The sequence below is a fragment of the Salvelinus alpinus genome, chromosome 14 (assembly GCF_045679555.1).
Source record: "Salvelinus alpinus chromosome 14, SLU_Salpinus.1, whole genome shotgun sequence".
NCBI lineage: Eukaryota > Metazoa > Chordata > Actinopteri > Salmoniformes > Salmonidae > Salvelinus > Salvelinus alpinus.
This window is the reverse complement of record NC_092099.1, coordinates 20,163,151-20,185,784: the sequence shown is the minus strand read 5'-3', so window position 1 is coordinate 20,185,784 and position 22,634 is coordinate 20,163,151. Positions and strand designations below refer to the sequence as shown.

Here is a 22,634-nt window from a genome sequence, read left to right as displayed (position 1 = left end):
TTGCATGAGTTATGTTGCGGGTCCCATTACCATTCCCCCTAGACTGTCGGGCCAAAGGGATTCGTAACATAAGTGGGGGCTCGTCAGGGATTTGAACACGGGACCTCTCGCACCCCCAAGCGAGAATCATACCCCTAGACCAATGTTAATAAAACATATGTAAGACAGTTATATTGCAAACTTTTATATATATACAGTACCAGTCAAAGTATGGACACACCATACTTTTTCTTTATTTTACTATTTTCTACATTGTACAATAATAGTGAAGACATCAAAACTATGAAATAACACATATGGAATCATGTAGTAACCAAAAAAGTGTTAAACAAATCAAAATATATTTTATATTTGAGATTATTCAAAGTAGCCACCCTTTGCCTTTATGACAGCTTTGTACACGCTTGCCAAACATTTGACTGGTACTGTATATATCATAAAACATAGTTAGTACCATGTTTTTTTTTCTCCCACTTTAAATCTAAGAATACCAAGGGAAGTATTATATTTGTTTTGTGTATTACTTAAAATACTTAAATATCAACTACTATTTATTAATAATTTACAGGGAATAGCTGTCCCTCAATTTAATGTCACTGGTGTTACCCCATTATAAAAACCACAATTAAAAAAACGAACTTCTTACCTGGTCAAAGGTTCATTGGATGTAGGGCTCTCTCTCTTCATAGCAATTTAATGATTAATTTGGTCATTTCAGGTGAAGCCTTAAGATGTGTCACTGGTGTTACACAGTTTAAAGTAAGGGTTAAGGGACATTTAATTAAAATAATTGATGAAATCAAATGATTAAGTGATTTATTTAGAATTTAAGAAATGTGGTTTGGATACTGTGGCCACCATCTTAGATATTCTATATTTTCTGCAGATTTGTGACTGGTGTTACCATCACTGGTGTTACTGTTCCTGCTGGTTTTAGTAGAATAGTCTGAAGATTTGTTACTGGTGTTTCTGGTCACTGGTGTTACAGTCACTCGTTTACGTTAAACAAAAAATGTGTTTTGTTTAAAGTAAATTATTACTAATCAAAAACATTTCTTAATTTTATCATGAACCTTTTCTGTCTTTGAATATATATGCAAATTAAATAATCAAATTACATTCTGGAAAGGTTGAATTGTCATTAAAATATAGGTAACACCAGTGAAAAAGGCAACAATAGCATTTTGTTTTTTTATGTAGTAAAAATATCAAAATACTGTGGCGTTTACGGGTTTCCCGATCTTATAACTTTGATAGCTTAAATAACAAATGGACTGATAGGGAAATACAGTTAACGCCAAAAGGTATTTTAATGTTACACTGCACAGGGTAACAGGGAGTTGCACAAAACAACAAACCTAGCCTGAACTAGATACATCACAGTCGGGAGGTATCTCCCCAGAGAGATAAACACAAGAGAGACACTGGTTATATCCCGACAAAACCTATGAGCAGCCCTTTTCTATTACCATGACAAACACCATAAACATTGAATGTGACTGGTGCTGACAGGTTGGGGCAGGGTCTGCCCACCCTACCCCTTGAGGGTCGCTACATTGCTCCCTCCCTCAAGTCCTCGTCCCCAAGGATAAAGTATCTGAACGCTGTAGCCTCCGGGTTGGAGCAATGGGGGTAGGCGGAGAAGGGTGCCCAGCTCTGGGTGCGAGAGTGGAAGCAGGGAATGTAGTGTTTGGCCTTGATGGAGGCACCAGTGCCCCCATTGGGGTCACCACTTCACCTCAGAAGTGGCTCTTATGTTGCCGGGTAACCACAGGTGAGGCCGTCCGGCCCTCTGGTAACTGGGGGTTGAATGGGTGACGCTGGAGGGTGAGCCGCAGTCTCTGTTGGATGGTGAGCTGCGGTCTCTGGGATGTGGTGAGCTACAGTAGGCCTGGTTCTGGCACTGATAAGACGACATTCTGTCTCGGTGGGTGACAACTGTGTGGCCATGCTAGCCTCACTCGGTATACGACCTCTCCAACCCGGCCAACCATGTAGCAGGGACCCACCCAGTTGCTGTCCAGCTTGGGGCTCCTGTCTTTCACTCTCTTAGGGCCATACACCCACACCAGGTCTCCTGATGTAAATTGTTGCCCCATCACCTGCACATCGTACCCTCTCTTTTGTCGCACACCAGCTGCCTTGGCTTGCTCTCCGGCAAATCTGTGGGCAACATCCATGCGGTCTTGCAGCTGCCTTGTGTAATCAAAATCAAATCCAATCAAATTGTATTTGTCACATGCACCTGGGTGGTATAACACCAAGTAAAACTGAAATGATAACTTAAAAACACAAAATATAAATATCCATTAACAAACTTCTTATAGCTTAGACTAATTTCCACTTCCTGAACACATACTACTTAAATAAAAAAACATAGCATTTTCTTAGTAAAACGCAAAAGTAAAAATGTCAGGCCCTACACCCAAACAAGGGCACTGCGTTCATCCACCTCTGGCCTGCTCGCCTCCCTACCTCTGAGGAAGTACAGTTCCCGCTCAGCCCAGTCAAAACTGTTCGCTGCTCTGGCACCCCAATGTTGGAACAAACTCCCTCACGACGCCAGGTCAGCGGAGTCAATCACCACCTTCCGGAGACACCTGAAACCCCACCTCTTTAAGGAATACCTAGGATAGGATAAAGTAATCCTTCTAACCCCCCCCCCCCTTAAAAGAGTTAGATGCACTATTGTAAAGTGGTTGTTCCACTGGATATCATAAGGTGAATGCACCAATTTGTAAGTCGCTCTGGATAAGAGCGTCTGCTAAATGACTTAAATGTAAATGTAAATGTATGTTTGAGGAATTTTAATTATGAGATTTCTGCGGTTTGAATTTGCCGCCCTGCACTTTCACTGGCTGTTGTCATGTCATCCCGTTAACGGGATTGCAGCCATAAGAAGTTTTAAGTAAAAAATAGGAATGAGAAAATAAAAAAATATATAAAAAATATTGAACAGCAGCCGTAAAATAACAAGAGAGTCTAAATACAGGGGGTACCGGTACAGAGTCAATGTGCCGGGGCACCGGTTAGTTGAGGTAATTGAGGTAAAATGTACATGTAGGCAGAGTTAAAGTGGCTATGCATAGATTATAAACAGAGAGTAGCAGCAGTGTAAAAGAGCGGTCTGAGTAGCCCTTTGATTAGCTGTTCAGGAGTCTTATGGCTTGGGGTAGAAGCTGTTAAGAAACCTTTTGGACCTCGACATGACCCTCCGGTATCGCTTTCCTGTGCGGTAGCAGAGAGAACAGTCTATGACTAGGGTGGCTGGAGTCTTTGACCATTTTTAGGGCCTTCCTGATATAGAGGCGCTGGATGGCAGGAAACTTGGCCCCAGTGATGTACTGGGCCGTACGCACTACACTCTGTAGTGCCTTGCAGTCAGAGGCCGAGCAGTTGCCATACCAGGCAGTGATGCAACCAGTCAGGATGCTCTCGATGGTGCAGCTGTAGAACCTTTTGAGGATCTGAGGACCCATACCAAATATTTTCAGTCTCCTGAGGGGGAATAGGCTTTGTCGTGCTCTCTTCACGACTGTCTTAGTGTGTTTGGACTATGATTTGTTGGTGATGTGGACACCAAGGAACTTGAAGCATTCAACCTGTTCCACTACAGCCACGTCAATGAGAATGTGGGCGGGCTCGGTCCTCCTTTTCCTGTAGTCCACAATCATCTCCTTTGTCTTGATCACGTTGAAGGAGAGGTTGTTGTCCTGGCACCACACGACCAGGTCTCTGACCTCCTCCCAGGCTGTCTCATCGTTGTCAATGATCAGACCTACTGCTGTTGTGTCATCGGCAAACTTGATGATGGCGTTGGAGTCGTGCCTGGCCATGCAGTCATGGGAGTACAGGAGGGGACTGAGCACGCACCCCTGATGGGCCCCGTGTTGAGGATCAGAGTGTTGGATGTGTTATTTCCTACCCTTACCACCTGGGGGCGGCCGGTCGGGAAGTCCAAGATCCAATTGCAGAGGGAGATGTTTAGTCCTAGGGTCCTTAGCTTAGTGATGAGCTTTGAGGGCACTATGGTGAGGGCACTATCCTCCACATCCTGTCTACATTGTCCCCAGTAGAAGGATTGGTGGGTTCGCTTCAGTCTCTTGGTAACACCAAAATGTCCTACACCAGGGCGTCCATTGTGTAGCTCGAGCACTTCTTCTCTCAGGACCTTGGGGAATACCAACTGCGAACGAGCCTCACCTGTGGCTGGTTCCAACCTGCTTCTTTTTAGTTATCCATCTCTTATTTCTAACCCAGGCCACTATGACCACAGTTCCCTCACTATGGGTGACTGCTCCACCACCTCATCGCAGGGGGGCAAGATCTTTCCTCCACCCAGCCAAACACCATCTGTTGGTCGTGATCAGCCTGCTGTTGTTCTATCCACCTATCAGTGTCTGCTGGCAACAGTGCCAGCACTTCACAAGCATCTGTGTGCTCACAATGCTTGCACTCAGGACCACATGGCCGCCTGGACAGTGCATCAGCATTTTAGTGGTTCTCCCCAGCACAGTGAACAATGGTGAACTGGAAAGCCTGCAGCTGCTCTATCCAGCGGGCGACTTGGCCCTCAGGTTCTTTAAAGGAAAGAAGCCACTTCAAAGCTGCGTGGTCTGTTCGTATAACGAAGGGCAGGCCACAGAGGTGGTGGCGGAAGTGATGAGTAAAGTCCACTACTGCCAAGAGTTCTCAGCGAGTGACGGAGTAGTTCCTCTCCGCCTTGTTGATGGTACTGTATGTCTATAGTATGCCACTACCTGCTCATCCTTCGGGTTGACCTGTGACAGGACTGCTCCCAGACCCTTCCACTGGTATCGGTGGCCAGGGTGAAGTGTCTCTCTGAGTCTGGGGCAACAAAGATGGGGGCATCACAAAGGGCCTTTTTCAGGGCTTCAAAGGCAACATGCTGCTCTTGGTTCCACTGGAAGTCATTCCCTTTCTTCAGGAGCCAGTTCAGAGAAGCAGCCACTATTGAAAAGCCTTCCACAAATCCCCTGTAGTATTGGGCTAGGCCCAAGAATGCCGGTACTTAGTGAATGTCTCTGGGGGTAGGCCAGTCCTGAACTGCAACGATTTTGTCCTCCATTGATTTGAGACCCTCACTGCTCACTCTGTGGCCGAGGAACATGACCTCCCATAGCAACACTTTTCAGGGTGCAGCTTGAGGCTGCGGCACGGATCCTCTCTAAGACCTCTCTCAGCGCCTCTAAGGCAGCAGCAAAGTCCAGCCCATGTGCCAACACATCCTCTAAGAACACTAGACAGCATTCAGGAGGCATGCCAGCCAGTACTTTCTCCATCAGTCGTTCAAACATTGCTGGGCAGTTGCATAGTCCGAACAGCATGGTCTTGAACAGCCACAGCCCTTTCCTGTGGTGAACGCAGTCTTTGCCTTGTCCCCTGGAGCCATGGCCACCTGCCAGTAGCCACTTCGAAGGTCTAAAGAAGAAAACCATGTGGACCCCACCACCAAGTCAAGGGACTCATCCACCCGAGACAGCTGGAAGGAGTCCTTGACAGTTATGTAATTTACCTGGTTGTAGTCCACATCTGGGGGTCACTGCTTAGATGAGTGTGGGGAATAGGGGTTGAGTCAGGCTGGGCATGGGGTAGGTTGGTGTAATCACGTCCACTGGGTGCTGTACACTGGGGGGTTGCACAGGTTGCGTGCCTGCTAGTGGGGGTGAGATGTCTTCTTCCAAAGGGCAAGGCTTCGATAGTACTGGGGTCTGGAGTGTCTCAGTCTTCGGGAGCGTCGAAGATGTATGGCAGGACTGCCATAAAAGATTATCACCTCAGCTCGAAGATCCAGCTGTCAGCTTTCCCTGCGTAGGAGGTCCAAAATCAACAGCCACTTTTCTCTGACCTCGGCAACCCAGACGGGGTGGTGGAACATTCGGCCCGCAATATGTATGTCCACATTAGCTGATCCCATCACTGGAGCCTGAAAAAAACTAATATTCTGATTGGCTGGGCCTGGCTCCCCAGTGGCTGTGAAATCCATAGATTAGGGCAGAATGAATTTATGTAGATTTCCTTATATGATCTGTAACTCAGTAATAGCTTTGAAATTGTTGTATGTTGCGTATATATTTTTGAAAAGTATTCAGACCCCTTGTCTTTTTCCACATTTTGTTATGTTACAGCCTTCTTCAAAAATGTATTAAATACAAAAATGTCCTCATCAATATACACACAATACCCCACAATGACATAGCGAAAACAGTTTTTTATTTATTTTGGGAAATGTATTAGAGTGGCCAGACGGAAGCCACTATTCAGTAAAAGGCACTTGACAGTCAACTTGGAGTTTGCCAAAAGGCACCTAAAGGACTCTCAAACCATGAGAAACAAGATTCTCTGGTCTGATGAAACCAAGATTGAATTCTTTGGCCTGAATGCCAAGCTTCACGTCTGGAGGAAACCTGGCACTATCCCTGGTGGTGGCAGCATCATGCTGTGGGGATGTTTTTCAACTTCAGGGAATGGGAGACCAGTCAGGATCGAGGGAAAGATGAATGGAGAAAAGTACAGAGAGATCATTGATGAAAACCTGCTCCAGAGCACTCAGGACCTCAGATTTGGGCGAAGGTTCACCTTCCAACAGGACAATGACCATAAGCACACAGCCAAGACAACGTAGGAGTGGCTTCGGGACAAGTCTCTGAATGTCCTTGAGTGGCCCAGCCAGAGCCCGCACTTGAACCCAATCAAACATCTCTGGAGAGACCTGAAACTACTTGTGCAACGACACTCCCCATCCAACCTGACAGCGCTTGAGAGCATCTGCAGAGAAGAATGGGAGAAACTCCCCAAATAACAGGTGTGCCTGTTTGTAGCGTCATACCCAAGAAGACTCAAGGCTGTAATCTCTGCCAAAGGTGCTTCAACAAAGTACTCAGTAAAGGGTCTGAATACTTTTGTAAATGTGATATTTCAGTTTTTATTTTTAAGAAATTAGCAAAACCTGTTTTTGCTTTTTTTTTTACGGGGTATTGTGTGCAGATTGATGAGGGGGAAAAAACTATTTGTGATCGACCGGCTCAAATCGTTCTTATGTAGCAAAATTTGACCCATTCAGCATCGTTCACACCCTCTTAAGCTTTAGCCCCACCCATCTCTTTAAGGGTTGATCCAAGCGTTCTCTACTAACAACAAAAGTCAAACACCCAAACTAACTTGATCGCTACTTCCAGACAGAAATAACAGAACAGCTCACTGAACATTACTCGCCCTAGCAGAGCTGGTTAGGCTGTTATGCAATCCAGAGCGTTGGTAACCGCAACTGTGCTGTCAGATTGAGAGTTCAGAGCGCACACCCAACGCTCTGAACCTCACAACGGCAGTCAAGCACCCAAGCTAACTGGCTGACATTGGCTAGCTTGCTAGCTACTTCCATACACATAATGAGAGAACATCCCACTCTGACCATTTTTCTCGCTCTAGCAGAGCTGGTAAGGCTGTTTTCATGTTATCCGGAGCGTTGGTGACTAACTGTGCTGCTGGCAACAATTTAATTACTCTTTCTTGCCGACGTTTACTGACACCGACCATCTTCAATGGGTGTTGAGCGTTCGTAAATTCAGCAGTTATTCTGCGCTCTGACACAAACAGATGAGAGTGCTATGATATCGGAGTATATGGCCAGACTCAATTTACGAACGCACCAAAATGGTTACTTGGATAATGGAGTCTTTTGGTAAAACATGTAGCTAGCTAGGTAAACAATGAACCATAATCGCAACTCATGACGTTACTACCCTGCATGAATCTGCAGGTAAATAAACCAAACCAACCAGGTTCATTGTTAGCTAGCTAACATTAGGCTATAGCTAGCTAAGCAAATGGCTCTGATAGACAAATAATAGCTAGCTAACATTAGGCTATAGCTAGCCAAGCAAATGGCCCTTTCTCTCAAAATTAGAAACGTGTAATATCTGAAAATGTAGCTAGCTAGACTATCTTACCTGTATACATCATTCATGGATGGACGCGTCTCCTGTCAGATGCAATGGTTGCCCTTAGTTTGAAGATGTAATCCTGAGAAAGGTGTTTTCTCCATCTCCTATAGCTATCATACTCGAAGTCCACTGATTTCAAAACTCGGTCCTCCAGAAATTGGGGAGCAACACATATGCAATTTTAATACGCGATACATTTAAAAAAAAAGAAGCATTAGACAGGATTACCTAGACATACTGACCAGTTCAAATAGACAGAAGCGCGCCACATTGCAGACCAATCCAAACTCATCTCTCGGCATGTCCAGCCCACTCATTATCTCATCCAATCATGGCTAGAGGGAAGGTTGCTGTCTTTTCTTTGGCTAAATCAACTAGGCTCGTAATTTAACAATGTTATTCGTCTTTACAGATGGCAAATTCACATGTTCGAGAAGGCCAAAAAACACATTTTGATAAAAAAAATAAGTTTACGTTCAAACAGGTCTCCTGTGAAGTAATGAGCCGCGACATAAGCCTAGTTTCCTGAAACTATTTTTAATTGAATTTTAGAATAAGGCTGTAGCGTACAAAATGTGGAAAAAATCAAGGGGTCTCAATACATTCCGAATGCACTGTATATATATTTAAATATCCATAATATCAAAGCTCACTACATTGAATCCAACACAATTTAAAAGCCCATTTCATAGGGGACATTACAAACTGGAATATGTGTAGTAACTTTCTTTGAAGAGATGGTGATTGGGTCTAAATAGGCGTTTGGCGTTTAGTAGTCTAAATGTAGTGTACTTGTCTTTAACTGCCATTTCCCAAAAGTTAGATTCTTCCAACACACCAACACATTTTTTCTCAGCTCCAGAAGCATCTACGTTCATCAACTTTTGTGTGGTTATTCTTAGATAAAGTATGTTTTCCAGACTGTTACAAAATGAATTGTTGATGTGTTGTACAATTTTTATTCTAGATAACATTTTCTTCTGAATAATGTGCCAAAAATACATTAAACATACATATTTACATTTGTATATTTAATTGATAGCGCCTCATTTGCATATTAGAAAAAAATATGTATCAAACATTTTAATACCAAAATAGATTATATTTAGTGACCTCTTAATCACATCACAATAAACCATTGCCAGCTAAGGGGGGTGGGGTGGGGGGTGGGGTACCCGATTAGGGTGTGGTGTCTGGCCTTAAATCCATCAGGAAAGTAGAGGTCACTATTGATTGATAGTGGAAGTATTTGTACACAGCTATTGGCCAGTGTCCAATACAATACAGTGAATACACAGGGCTGGAAATGTGTCCTACAGATGTAGGATCAAGCTTCTAGTGTATTCATGATTTAAAAAGGCTTCTAAAGTTTGTCCTTTTCCCCCCCAAAAATTCAGACTTGATTTGACCTAACAAAAAATGGCTCAACCCCTACAAAAAAAGAACAATAATTAGAAATCAACATAACAATTCACATTTTCTGTTCCTGCAGTAATACTTTCCTGCTGTAGCAAACTGGAACAAATTAAGATAGGGCAACTGTACAATGTTGTTTTGTGGCAACCCTCTGAGGGACTGATATGCCAATGTTGATTAGGATGAAGAAGGAACAATGGCAGCAATTGTATTTACTGTAGGCCATCAACGTCATACTGGAGCAGATTTCCATGACAGACGTTATGCAGTGTGCACTGGCCACTCACACACACTTCTCATCTCAGAGGATTCTGTTTTGATTAGTTGTCAAAATAGACTGTGCACACTACTGTGGTTTTGTACCACATTTAAACCACAGTATTTCATCACGGTAAGCCCAGTTGCTCTAGTGTAATTGGTTACTGAGATATTGTTATTCATTGCTCAATCTTTGCTCAACCCAAGAAGAACTGGATGTCTCTTTCAGTGGTGAAAAAGGAAATTTGAGCGTTCTCATGGCAGGGGTCCGGCTCTGGGTAATTACCAATCTAAATCGATTACTGCCTGAGTTCTGTAGCCAGCATGCTGTGCTGGAGCCTTAGCACGGTAAACTAACACAGGGTTTATTATGAGATATCAATAGTCATAGTGATCCCATGAGGTCATTGATTAAAGGTCATTCCAGGTAGTGGAACATGTGAGCTGAGCTACGGTATATACCTTAACCTTTAGCTATGGAGGTGTGATGGAAGCCAAGGTTTTGCATTGATCAGATGTTATACGATGTGATGGCATCAACAGGCGGCTGCCAAACTTGCCTGGTTACTGCAGACGTTAGGAGAGGAAGTTTTTCCCCCACATGACCACAGAGCGGTGCAACTGGTGCCAACAAACTGAGACTATCAACACGGTCTCAGTCAACTGTTTCAACCACAAACACATTCCTCTATTTCCATGTTTCAATGTCCAATAAATGTCACGCCCTGACCTTAGAGAGCCGTTTTATTTCTCTATTTGGTTAGGTCAGGGTGTGATGTGGGGTGGGCATTCTATGTTTTGTTTTCTATGTTTCTTTATTTCTATGTTTTGGCCGGGTATTGTTCTCAATCAGGGACAGCTGTCTATCGTTGTCTCTGATTGGGAATCACACTTAGGTAGCCCTTTTTCCCTCCTTTCAGTGTGGGTAGTTAACTTTGTTAGTGGCACTATAGCCCTATAAGCTTCACGGTCGTTTCTTTCGTTTCTTGTTTTGTTGGCGACATTCTAATAAAAGGAATATGTACGCTGACCACGCTGCACTTTGGTCCACTTCTTTCAATGGCCGTGACAGAACTACCCACCACAAACGGACCAAGCAGCGTGGTAAGGGGGAGCAGCGCTTTCAGGAGGCCTGGACATGGGAGGACATCCTGGACGGCAAAGGATCCTGGACATGGGAGGACATCCTGGCCGGAAAGGATCGCCTGCCGTGGGAGCAAGTGGAAGCATCGAGGAAGGCGGAGGCAGCGAGTAAAGGGGCCCAGCGTTACGAGGGAACACGGCTAGCACGGAAGCCCGAGAGGCAGCCCCCAAAATAAATTTGGGGGGGGGCACATGAGGAGATTGGCTGAGTCAGGTTGGAGACCTGAGCCAACTCCTCGTGCTTACCGTGGGGAGAACCGTGGTACTGGTCAGGCACCGTGTTATGCGGTGGAGCGCACGGTGTCTCCAGTGCGCGTTCACAGCCCGGTGCACTACCTCCCAGCTCCCTGCATCTGCCGGGCTAGGGTGAGCATCCAGCCAGGACGGATGGTGTCGGCTCAGCACGCCTGGTCTCCAGTGCGTCTCTTCGGCCCAGGATATCCTGCGCCGGCTCTGCGCACGGTGTCTCCGGTGCATCTGCACAGCCCAGTGCGTCCTGTGCCAGCGCCCAGCATGTGCAGGGCGAAGATAAACATCCAGCCAGGACGGGTTGTGCAGGCTCTATGCTCGAAACCTCCAGTGCGCCTCCATGGCCCAGTGTATCCGGTGCCTCCCCCAAGAACCAAGCCTCCGGTATGTCTCCCCAGCCTGGTGAGTCCTGTGCCTGCTGCCAGAACCAGGCCTCCTGTATGTCTTCCCAGCTTGGTGAGCCCTGTGGCAGCTCCATGTACCAGACTGCCCATACGTCTCCTCACTCCAGTGATGATCCATGGCAAGGAGCCTCCAGAGATGATCCATGGCACGAAGCCTCCAGTGATGATCCATGGCAAGAAGCCTCCAGTGATGATCCATGGCACGAAGCCTCCAGTGATGAACCATGGCAAGAAGCCTCCAGTGATGATCCATGGCACGAAGCCTCCAGTGATGATCCATGGCAAGAAGCCTCCAGTGATGATCCATGGCAAGAAGCCTCCAGTGATGATCCATGGCATGAAGCCTCCAGTGATGATCCATGGCACGAAGCCTCCAGTGATGATCCATGGCACGAAGCCTCCAGTGATGATTCATGGCAAGAAGCCTCCAGTGATGATCCATGGCAAGAAGCCTCCAGTGATGATCCATGGCACGAAGCCTCCAGTGATGATCCATGGCACGAAGCCTCCAGTGATGATCCATGGCACGAAGCCTCCAGTGAGGAGTCATGGCACGAAGCCCGCAACGAGGGTTCCCAGTCCGGAGTCTCCAGCGACGGCCCCCAGTCCGGAGCCGCCATCGAGGGTTCCCAGTCCGGGGCCCGCAACGAGGGTCCCCAGTCCGGGGCCCGCAACGAGGGTCCCCAGTCCGGGGCCCGCAACGAGGGTTCCCAGTCCGGGGCCCGCAACGAGGGTCCCCAGTCCGGGGTCGGCGACGAGGGTCTCCGCACCAGAGGCGCCACCAAAGTGGGGTGAGCCAGAGGTGGAGCGGGGTTTACGTCCCGCACCAGATCCGCCACCGCGGATAGATGCCAACCCAGACCCTCCCCTATAGGTTCAGGTTTTGCGGCCGGAGTCTGCACCTTTGGAGGGGGAGGGGGGGGGGGGGGGGGTACTGTCACGCCCTGACCTTAGCGAGCCATTTTATTTCTCTATTTGGTTAGGTCAGGGTGTGATGTGGGGTGGGCATTCTATGTTTATGTTTTCTATGTTTCTTTATTTCTATGTTTTGGCCTGGTATGGTTCTCAATCAGGGACAGCTGTCTATCGTTGTCTCTGATTGGGAATCATATTTAGGTAGCCCTTTTTCCCTTCTTTCAGTGGGGGTAGTTAACTTTGTTAGTGGCACTATAGCCCTGTAAGCTTCACGGTTGTTTCTTTCGTTTCTTGTTTTGTTGGCGACATTCTAATAAAAGGAATATGTACGCTCACGACGCTGCACTTTGGTCCACTTCTTTCAACGGCCGTGACAGTAAAAGTGTTTACCGGGCAAGATGGAGCGTGTGCTCGGTGTGAGAAACTTACTGGTCAAGTTTGATAGAAGTCAAGATAAAACATCCCAGTGTTCTGCTTTTTTGTCAGGTCAGCATTATGATCATGTTTCCAATGAGAATGCTGAAAAGATGCTGTTGTGACAATAAACACAGTTTTCATAAAGAAGCGAATGGGTAACAATATAGCCAATATGACTATGGAAGTCATTTGTTTTTTTCCACTGCGGGTGTTGCTGACCTGTTATGTCAGTGGTCTAATTCTGTGGAAGTATAATACAATCTGTAACGTAACAATGTAAATTATATGGTAATTTGGGGTATTATCAACAGTAAAAAACTCTTTGGAGCGTATGATGACCTAGCTAGCCAGTAGCTAGCTAACACCAGACACAGATGAAAGGGGAAACATATAAGTATCTTTGTCATAGATGAATAATGCACACTTTTAAATATATTTGCTGACAAGGCGGTACTTATTGAAATTAGGTAGGAGAATATCATGTTACCATTGGTGTACTAAAATGAGAGTTAGGGTGAGGTCACCCTACTGCCTTAATAAACCCCGCCTCCTGAATCCAAGTGTTTGACATGGGGGAGAGAGCCAGTAACTTTATGATCAAACTTTATCAATGTAAAAGCAACAGTCATTTTTCATACTTTGGTCATCTTACTTTGATCCAATGTCATAAAAAAAACATGATTTTGACTGTTCATGACCTTCAAACCTTAAATTGTTCAGCATTTTGCCCTATCGTCGCTACCAGTTCGGGAAGCCTTTGTTAAAGCTTCTAGAAGTGCAAGTGATATCAAACAACAAATATTCATCAATATAGTATATTGTAACGTGTAAACACTTTACCTAGCAGCCAACCTGCTTGCACCAATCCCCTGTAATTACAGTAAAATACTGTGAAATACAAACCTCCTCCCCTCAATAAATGTAATTCATTCATCCATTAATTAATTAATTCCGATTACAGTATAATTTACTTTTTTTACAGTATAATACAGTCAATTTTAACGTATTGTACTGTGTGTCATTACTCAGTACTTGCTTTGATACCGTATTTACATTACAGTAGGTGTACTGTAATATGAATGCATCATTTTACAGTGCATGCATGGTGACATCATTGACTGTTTTGCTTGGCTATATGACTCTGGTCTGTGTTGAGTTTCCCGGGGACTGGGATGAGACCCACCACCTCATATTGTTACAGATGTGTTTTTCATCAATTAGATCAACATTGGTATGTTGTGGCGCATAACAAAAATCATTGTGATATACTGCATTAATAACGTTGTTATACCTGTTGTGGTTTTACATCAACGGCAAGTCACTTAACCCACATAAATTATGATTTATGGTTATTGGATTATAAACATGCTATAGTACAGTAATACCATATGTGCCATTTGGATATACTGTCTTAACAGAGCATTAGATGGCAATGCTTCTCAGCTCACAATCCCTGAACAGACACCCCCCCCCCCCCCTCAGAGGTCCCTCCCCCTCTGTGTGATTGGTTAGGGCAACAGTTTGTAGCCCACAGGGGCCAGATACAGTACTCAGTAGAACAGAGAGAAAAGGAGGACAGCTTCAACCCTCCTGCCTCTTCTCAATAGGCTGAGAGGACAGGGTTAGAGGACCAGAAACTTAAATCAGAGCCAATATACTGGTACTGGAGGTAAACGCTTAAGCGTAGGGGTGAGCTAGTTTGTCCAGATTGCTACAGTGGATTGGCCTAGTACAGTATTACCAGACTTGTCAACTGTGAGACCTCTCTTCTTTTCCCCCTGTTTGTGGATGATGGGACTTTAGCCATGTGGCAGGTAAAAAAAGAGGTTACTGCTTACTTTGGGGTTGCTTATTTTCCTTCAAGCAAGTGTTTTTTCTCTCTCTCTGTGTGTGTGTGTGTGTGTGTGTGTGCCTGTGTGTGCCTGTGTGTGTGCGTGTGCAGTAAGTGCTTGATATCAGTGTGTCGACAGAACAAGTTTCTGAGACTCGAGGCAGGGTACAGTTCAAAAGCTGATGTCACTGCTGCATTGCACTCAGAAATGCCATTATGTTTGACGACAGATGAATTATCAAAGTGACGTTACAGAGTGTAGAATAACACAGCGGTGGAGAGGCCATGTGAATGTGAAAGGAAAGAATATAACAACACATCAATGGTGTGATTATGTGCAATGTGTTGTCTGTAATCAGCATTCTTTGGATGTCACCTCATTTTGTGATTAGAAAAGCTGGTATGCCAATTTCAGTGCTGACATCATGCCAAGGTTTACACGTTGATCGCCATGAAAACATCGTTTATGAGACCGGTGCAAGAAGTAATCCATCTTTATTTGAATCAAGCAGGCTGTTTGCAGAATGCAGTTGAAATGCCAGCCTTTATTGTTCTTCAGCTTGTAGAATGTGACCAGTTTAGAATGTTATTTTCTCACAAATGTCAATTAAAGCTGTTTTTGTTGAGTGAAGCTGCTATTTTTCAACAGTGTATTGCCAATAAAGACCTTGCGTTTGTTACACAGTCTGAGGGTTATACTAGTGCTACCAGGGGATTGGAAATATGTTCTTATGAAGACAAAACACATCTCCTGATGCCCCACCAAATGTAATACACCTCAGATAAGATAAGATAAGACAAGTGAAAGTAAGACAAGTGAAAGATAGCAGTGTTTCGTGATCTGGGTTACCTCTTTAACTCTCAAGCATTATGTGTAATATTGTGACAGAAGCTTGCCTGTAGTTTTACAACAGAGCTTATCTGTGGGCAAGTCATCCTTATGAACGTCTTATTTTCTAAGTGTAACATTTAGACTTTGCTGTTGGAGCCTGGGGTTTTCCTTATTAATTAGTAACTCATTGTTTCCCAGTAGAGCTGAAGAATGCCTGACTTTCTCTGTAGTCGCTCTTTGATCACTTGTGTGGTAAATAATGTATCACCATGGAAACCTTGTGGGCTGGCCACTAGAGGTATCAGGGAATGTGTCAGTCAGTGAATCATTTGTTGAGATTCAGTCTTTGGAATGTAGGTGTTGAAATAGGTAAAGAAGCAACGGTACAGTCGGGATAGTGTGTTTGTTTGGGAGTCTACAACAGTAACTTTTTGTTTGACGCTACTATAGAAAGTATTTCAGAAGTCTGTGTATGCATAGCTCATAACTTATCATCAGCATAACCAAATATTCAATTATGTCAGGGATCGGCAGTGTCAGGCAGTTTCTATGTCAGCCACAAGATGTCCCCCTTTAACCTGTTTTTCAGTGGGTTGAGTTGTCCATCAATTTCTATGTGGTGATCTGAAATCACAACGCAGCTATGTAAACAGTACATTTCATAAGAATGAAAATATATCTCTTGAAGTTAACCCATACATTTTCGAGTAATTTCAATGACGCATAATCTTCTTGAGATATTCATAAACCCTCAATTTAATCCACTGAGTTATTGGGGATCAAGGGACGAAAGATGTTTTGATTGATCATGTTTTAATTAAAACGACTGGAATTTGAGATTAGTGTAATCCAACTGCGACCAATTCTGTTATCATGACATCTATGCTGGTCTAGGGCTTTGCTGGGAAAGCAACAGTCTTAGGGGGATTCAGTGAAAGTTCATATGGTTATGGAAAGAAAACAACATTTTCCTGCTGATGCCACCTGCCAAGCAGCAGGGAGGAAATGGGAGAGTTTGGCTGTTCTGATTACTGACCAGGATGACCTACAGAAAGACTGGCCCTGCCAGCAGCTGGCCTAGTTAACAAACCCTCTGTTCTAAAGCTCTTTGACTGCTTGGCTGGCTAAAGGCTAACTGGCAATGTATCAATCCAACTAGTGGCCTCCGTTTCCAGTTTCTAATCTTTGCTCAAATCAGCATTGGACTCTCAGCTGCAAAAAAAAAACCTTTGCAGTGTATTTTTTTTAGATGGTTGCATTTCATAACTGTATTATTGTCTGTTCACATGTACACCCCTTACTCTAGGCTACTGTTTATTGGCACACATTTGTAATCAATATCCCTCAACAGAACATCAACTTAACAAATGAAACACCTACTGTACTGTCAAAATTAATATAGCAAGTCCTGCAGGCTCTAGTTGTATCTTATCTTGATTATTGTCCAGTCATATGGTCAAGTGCTGCAAAGAAAGACCTAGTTAAGCTGCAGCTGGCCCAGAACAGAGCGGCACGTCTTGCACTTTATTATAATCAAAGGGATAATATTAATGCTATGCATGCCAGTTTTTCTTGGCTAAAAGTTGAGGAAAGACTGACTGCATTACATCTTGTTGTTATAAAAAACATTAATATGTTGGAAATACGAAATTGTTTGCATAGTCAACTTAAACACAGCACTGACACACACACTTACCCTACCAGACATGCCACCAGGGGTCTTTTCACAGTCCCCAGGTCCAGAACAAATTCAAAGAAACGTACAGTATTATACAGAGCCATGAGTGCATGGAACTCCCATCTTATATAGTGCAAGTGAACAGTAAACCTGGTTTAAAAAACAAACAAAGCAACACCTCACGGCACAACGCCTCTCCCCCATGTGACCTACTTGTTGTGTGTATGTAATGACATGTATATGTAACTGAGAGATGCACATAAACTACATGTTCATGTTTTTAAATGTATGTAAATTCTAGTCTTTTGTCTGTAATGTATTTTCTGTTATGTGTCGGATCCCAGTAAGACTAGCTGTCGCCATTGACGTCGGCTAATGAGAATCCTAATAAATCAAAATATGAAATATACTGAAATGATTGTCGAAATTTACAACAGGTCACATGCTCATCATTATAATTCCATACATGCAGTACAAATCCATAGTCAATTGGTTGTGCATTAGCTTCGCCACAATAGTAGAAACGCAGTATAATGCAAACCCCTGAATAAAGCTGGTTTGCCTTTTCAACATAATCCTATTTGACAGGTGGAGTACCCTTGAAGTAAAACAAATGTTGATTTCTATCATCCACTCAGATAGCACAGCACACCACTGTGCTTCCTCGTTTGTTTTCTAATATATGAAAGCAGTAAATTCCCATGTTTTTGGTGAATGTGGGTCAGGATGAGGCCCCTGCTGATAATCACAGTGATGTGTACGGGTGCAGATTTGGGAGATTAGAGATTTTGTCTAATCATCTGCCTCTCGCCACAGCTGTAAATCACATTAGGCAGACAGAGTGGGCTGTTGGGCCGCTCCATTGAGACGGCTGCTTTTGGGTGCAGCACCAGGCCACACATTGGTCACAGATACGCTGTGAAGACAGGATTACAGATAATGATGTTAGGTATCTGCCCCAGGAAAAAAGGGGAAAAGAGCAAGTTCTCTCTCTCTAATAATAAATATATGGATTGCGGCCATCATTAGAGATGATAAAAGAGTCTGGCATAGCCAATTAAAAGGTGCTTGAATTGGAGAGAAAACAATCGGCCACAAAAATGAGAATGAGAGCACATATCTTGTTTCTTTTTAAACGTAAACTTTATTTAACTAGGCAAGTTAGTTAAGAACAAATTCTTATTTACGATGGCAGCCTACCCCGGCCAAAGACGGACGATGCTGGGCCAATTGTGCGCCGCCCTATGGGACTCCCAATCACGGCCGGATGTGATACAGCCTGGATTCGAACCAGGGTGTCTGTAGTGATGCCTCAAGCACTGAGATGCAATGCCTTAGACAGCTTAGCTACGCAGGAGCCCAAAAGGTAATATTTGTCCAAGGATGACTCTAGTTTAAATAACATTTCAATGTAGTTATTAGGCCTAATATCCAAATTCAGAGTTTCCCTGAAGTGCCATATTGCTTAGTACTAATGCTTGATACAAGATGCAAGCACCTATCCCACACTGGAAAACTGTCAGTGACCACGTGCAGTGATGCCTATCCCTGTTTACTGTTCCGCTGCTCTTTCAGTTCTGCAGAGATACCACCCTGCATGTCTGGGCCCTGGGAATAAACTATTTACAGTTCACTCTGTGAGTAAGCCATTTATCAGTTTTCCTGCACTTAATCTGACCCTGCTGGCTCTAAATGTTGGGGATTTACAACCTTTATGACGAGAGCTTTGTGGGGCTCTTTAGGCTGGTGGTGTCTAGGTGTGGCTACACATTAGGCGGTGTTAGTTGGCTCTTTGTGTGGTGTTTCTCCCTCTCTCGGGCCACGCTGATGCACAGTCCTACTGGCTATCGATGGTGGGTTCAGTGCCAACCAATGACTGTAGGTGCCAACCCCGGTTGGCTGTAGAGCCCGTCCCAGCCCCATCGTAAAGGTCACATTTCATATGGGCCTTTTCCAAAGCTGGCAGTGGGCAGACAGGCGACTGGCTTCAAGGCAATTGATCATTCATCTCCAATCAATGTTTTGTCAATGGGAAAAAGGTTAATGCAACATGATCTTTGTGTATGACTAGAATACTGACGCATAGTAAAGTTGTATTTCCTATAGACAGTGTTTTAAAAATGCCATTAATTCATTTTGTATTCTGCATGAATGTGTTGCATATTTGTGGCAATGTTCTTTGAGTGCTTTGTGTAGAATTTTTTAAAATAAAAACAGCAGGCATGTGTAAGGCTACTATGGGTGTGGAAATGAACTGTGGGCATGGGTTTTTCATTAGGAACATCTGGGTCCTGAGTGTGTTTTGATGAACCCCACTCTCCCCCACTGAGACTCACTGACACTGAGTCACTGACATTACAGTACAGAACACTACAGCAGTACAGCAGGCATTCCTGCCCAGCTGGAGGCTTCACATGAAGTCAGTCAGGGGAATGCCATTCACATTCCCATGCCATCTCCAACACCATGTGTCTCTCACTTTCATACCCACCGCTTTGTGTTCACCAAGGCATGTCTATAATGTCTACAGTATGGATCTGTCTGTCAGAGAGGGGATTCTATCTCAATGTAATTTTGAATGATAGGAGAATTCAAATGTACCGGAGGGAGGGAGGGACATGAAGAGCGAATAGTAGATGGTAGACATGCCTTGGTGAACACAAACCCTTACCTAAAAGTGATTAATCCCGCTTTAGAAAGCACTGGAACAAATGAACACAGGTCTTATCATGAAGAGACACATGTCTACAGATTGCACTGGTCTTGGGGTGAGGGCTAGAAATGGAATGGTTTAATTTTAAAACAGATTGTAGAGCTTTTGTGGTCTAATAATGATTTTGTGAAACAGATGTAATCTGTGCGGTCTACGTCAACTTGTTGTTTGGGAGCACAGGGAATCAGAGATCCCTGCCTGCCCTCCCTGTGTTTCAGATGAATCCTGCTGCCAGCAAGGCTCCCATCCCAACCCATCCCCTGTGTGTGTGCACATTCCTGCGTGCCTGTGTACAGATTTAGGATCTTAATTTGACCAGTCTTTCATTGCTGAAAATGTTCCTGCACAGCAGGAAATGCTAACTTGTAATATATTTCGAGTTTTAAAATGGCTTCTAAAGTTTGTAATTTCCACTTAGACTTGATTTGCCCTAACGAAAGTATATCAACGCCTACAAAAATGTCCATTCATTATAATCCACATAATAATTCACATTTCCTGTTGCTGCAGATTTTTTTTCTCTGCTGTAGAAAACTGGCTCATATTAAAATCCTACATCTGTATATGTGTGCATGTGTGTTGTCAGGCTTTCTCTTTTTTAATCCCTGGTGACAGAGCCAAGAAAAGTTCCGCCACACAGGGCAGCATTGTGCCGCTGGAGAGGCAGAGGAGACGGTCACGGAGGGAAACGGATCCTGACGCTGTCCTCTGTCTCCTCTCTGGATCACGGCTCAGTGGGCAGGGCTCAGAGCACAGAGGACACTGACCTGTCTGTCCTGTGTGAGGGCCAAAGCTATACTGACTAGACCAACCAGGGTCCTATGGAGCTCTGTCCCTGCTTATATCCAGCCTCTCGCTCTTTCTCTTTTTTTCTCTTCTCTCTCTCTCTCTCTCTCTCTCTCTCTCTCTCTCTCTCTCTCTCTCTCTCTCTCTCTCTCTCTCTCTCTCTCTCTCTCTCTCTCTCTCTCTCTCTCTCTCTCTCTCTCTCTCTCTCTCTCTCTCTCTCTCTCTCTCTCTCTCTCTCTCTCTCTCTCTCTCTTGTTCTCTCTCTGCCAATACTTCCAGTGAGTAATTGAGTGCTGGCCGGCTCTCCTACTGTAGGTGGAGCTGGCTTTCCTGGAATTGTGGGGCAGCTCTTCCTGTTGTGCTTGCTACTTGCTACCTCTTGCTCTCCGTCTCCTGGTTCCTGGTTAATGACAGCCCTGCTCCGCTACCGCAGGATTACTTCCTTATGAAGACTTGTTCCATCTGGATGCTGGCCTCTCTTCTGTTACTGCACACTGCCACCGCCTCGTTTCGGGGGGTTTCTTTTGTTGTTGTTTAATATACTTTCATGATTTGGGTCAGAAGTACCCCCTCAACTGAAATGTCTCTGCAGTGCAAAGCGGGGCAAAATCCATCGGTGGGTAAAGTAAACTGCTTATGAATGGGAAAGCTTTCAGGGGAGTGCGTAAGGTGCAGTTGCTGTGAAGCACTTTGTTCTGGCTCTCTGCCACAGTATACTTTTACAGGGTTTTTGTGTAACTGTAGGGCTTTTGTGGCTGTTTGTATGATGACATCAAGGCTGAGACGTTTTCATTTGTGTACAGTATTTGTATTGTCCATGCAAAGCTCTTAGATCTTTTTGCATATTTATGAACTATTATTTGGCTTCATTGAATGGAGACTAAATAATTTACAGGTCACACATTTCAGGATATTTGTACTGTTACTGTTGTATGGTCATTTGGTTAGAGGAAGTACAAAAAATATATATTCTGACCGATGTGTCATATGAGTTGTGTTTGACTTGTGGAATACTTGTCAAACACATTACAAGAGACAAACATGTCAGGACGGTGATCATCTGTGGATTTAGTTGCCACTCTACTTCTACAACAACTATTCTTACACTACAGTAGACATGAGCACCAATATACTTTGTATCAGCAATTATTGTTGAGATTTTGTCATTCACTTCTCACCAGATTAATTTATACTTCAGTGTGCAAAACATCTAAACTTGGCATCGTGTGCACTGTGCATGAAAATAGATGATTTAAAATTACATTTAAAATAGATGATTTGAAGTGTCTTGGGTGTTCAAGGTCAAGACACTAAGATTATACTACATTTTTAATGGAGGAAACCATAAACTATCATAATGTTTCTAACTGTTTCTGAAAAATGCAGTACAGTAGCCTATACTGTATGTTTCCTTACCGCTAACAAACTATTGTTATATTTCTACTCTCTGAGCATCACTTTTGAACATTGGATACACAAACTCCACCCCCCTACTCATTTAGCCAGCAAGTTTGTCTCATCAACTTGGATAACAAAGAGAACTTTGTTACTCCAAAAAAATCACATTCAGACACCTGCATTAAACTCCATGTCTGCACAAACCAAATATAGTAGCACAACAAAGCCCCACAGATGCATTCATATTGTCTGCATCACAGACATGGGAGACAAGTGTAACAGACAATTGTCTCTTGTCTCATACAGTAGGTTAGCTGAGTGCCTCTGCGGATTTGACTAGAATAGGAGGGGGAACAAACCCGGGCCTGTAGCTCTGGGGCCTGGGATAATTGCTGTATCCTCACAACTTCAAAGACCACTTGTGCCCGGCTGGCCTGATAATGAGCTTTTGCCTTCTTTCACACGTAATTAGTGGAGGTAGAGAGTTTACACAGGGAGACGTGGTGGTCACAGAGTGTCTACTCGCAGCTGGGGTGTCTGACTGGCCAGTAACAAAGGCTCTGTGTCCATCAGTCCAGTCACAGTGTGGAGCTCCAGCTGGGCCAGGGACTTCTGCTTCACTGAGCTGTC

General features: G+C 44.3%; 1 protein-coding gene across 7 annotated transcripts in view; it reads left to right on the top strand.

Moving 5' to 3' along the window:
- LOC139538571 (E3 ubiquitin-protein ligase Midline-1) overlaps window positions 1–22,634 on the top strand; it is a 66,852-nt gene that overhangs the window by 24,218 nt on the left and 20,000 nt on the right. For 3 of the 7 annotated variants that reach the window (XM_071340753.1, XM_071340752.1, XM_071340747.1), the window contains exon 1: window positions 14,336–14,580. The exons of 3 other annotated variants lie outside the window; for them this stretch is intronic. The gene's annotated coding sequence lies outside the window, so the exon portion shown is untranslated. Of the gene's footprint in view, window positions 1–14,335; window positions 14,581–20,876; window positions 21,223–22,634 lie in introns of those variants that run through there. One more of the 7 variants, XM_071340751.1, reaches the window with a different exon arrangement.